This window comes from Durio zibethinus, unplaced genomic scaffold (genome assembly GCF_047325235.1).
Source record: "Durio zibethinus cultivar Kanyao isolate XHJ-2024 unplaced genomic scaffold, ASM4732523v1 HiC_scaffold_3, whole genome shotgun sequence".
NCBI classification, from domain to species: domain Eukaryota; kingdom Viridiplantae; phylum Streptophyta; class Magnoliopsida; order Malvales; family Malvaceae; genus Durio; species Durio zibethinus.
The window spans coordinates 7,220,041-7,222,133 of NW_028323044.1; positions in this window are offsets into that span (position 1 = coordinate 7,220,041).

The following is a 2,093-nucleotide window of genomic DNA, read 5'->3' on the forward strand; positions in this document are numbered from 1 at the left end:
GCTGGTGCGGGCGCTTGCCTCGACCACCATCGGCACACGCTGGGCCCTGGTGCGGCAGGTTGCCTCGATCACCATCGGCACACGCTGGGCCCTGGTGCGACAGGTTGCCTCGAGCACCATCGGCACACTGTCGGCCCTGGTGCGGGCGGTTGCCTCGACCACCATCGGCACACGCTGGGCCCTGGTGCGGGCGCTTGCCTCGAGCACCATCGGCACACGCTGGGCCCTGGTGGGTTTAGGCACATCTTCAAATTTCTGCCGTGCCAATGCCATTTTTATGGCTTGTAAATTCATACAATGGTCCCCTAAGCCTTCACGTGAAGTTTCGTTGGAAGATGACTCGTTTTCTATTTTTCACGATTTTCGAAACTTTTTGCGGTTCGGGATTTTTTAAAATTTTTTTATAAGGATTTTTGGCCCCAAATTTTGTAGGCATGATCCTTCTATTTTTGTTGGCATGCACAAAAAAATTCAGCTAAAAACTCGAAGTAGAGAAGATTTTGTGACCGTTTGAAAAAAGTGTCCCCATTTCAGACACTTTAACGGCTACTGGTAGCAAACCTGTAAAATCTCAAATGCTCTTTAAGGGGGTGTGAATTCTCAGAGGTTTGATGAGGGATAGGGGGCCAACACAAGGCCAAGTACCAGCACCAATCGCACATCATGTGCGCACACCCCCCCGGCCCCCCTCCCAATCGCCGGAACCCCAATGCCGCCGGTCAGGTTCTCCGGCGGTACTCCGGCGGTACTCCGGCGATGCTCCGGCGATGCTCCGGCGATGCTGTCCCGAGTGAAAAAAATGCGGCACCAGCACATGCTGGAGCCAAGCATGGGCACCGTGGCTCAAAATCGAACTTCGGCCAAGGCCTCGACCATCAATGGCACATGATGACGCATGGTGATGGCACATGCATCGACCATCATCGGCATAGGCTGCCCTTCGGTACGGGCACTTGCCTCGACCGCCATCGGCACAAGCTGGGCCCTGGTGTGGGTTGTTGCCTCGATCACAATCGGCACATGCTGAGCCTTGGTGCGGGCGGTTGCCTCGAGCACCATCGGTAGACCCTGGGCCCTGGTGCGGCCGGTTGCCCCGATAACCATCGGCACACGCTGGGCCCTGGGGCGGGCGCTTGCCCCCAGCACCATCGGCACACGCTGGGCCCTGGTGCGGGCGGTTGCCCCGAACAGCATCGGCACAAGCCGGCCCTTGGTGCGGGCTCCTGGCTCGACCACCATCGGCACACGCTGGGCCCTGGTGCGGGCGGTTGCCTCGAACACCATCGGCACACGCCGGCCCTTGGTGCGGCCGGTTGCCTCGACCACCATCGGCACACGCTCGGCCTTGGTGAGGGCGCTTGCCTCGACCACCATCGGCACACGCTGGGCCCTGGTGCGGGCGCTTGCCTCGACCACCATCGGCACACGCTCGGCCTTGGTGCGGGCGCTTGCCTCGACCACCATCGGCACACGCTGGGCCCTGGTGCGGGCGGTTGCCTCGACCACCATCGGCACACGCTCGGCCTTGGTGAGGGCGCTTGCCTCGACCACCATCGGCACACGCTGGGCCCTGGTGCGGGCGCTTGCCTCGACCACCATCGGCACACGCTGGGCCCTGGTGCGGGCGGTTGCCTCGACCACCATCGGCACACGCTGGGCCCTGGTGCTGGCGGTTGCCTCGACCACCATCGGCACAAGCCGGCCCTTGGTGCGGGCGGTTGCCTCGAGCACCATCGGCACACGCTGGGCCCTGGTGCGGGCGGTTGCCTCGACCACCATCGGCACACGCTGGGCCCTGGTGCGGACGGTTGCCTCGAGCACCATGGGCACACGCTGGCCCTTGGTGCGGGCTCTTGCCTCGACCACCATCAGCAGAAGATTGCCCCTACGTCGAACACCATCGATACATGCCGGGCCTTGGTGTGGGCACATGCCTCGAGCTGGTGCGGGCGGTTGCCTCGACCACCATCGGCTCACGTTGGCCCTTGTTGCGGGCACATGCCTCGACCACCATCGGCACCTGCGCACCCTCGGTGTGGGATTTGCTTGTTTGGAAAAAGTGTCCCCGTTTCAGACATTTTAACGTCTACTGG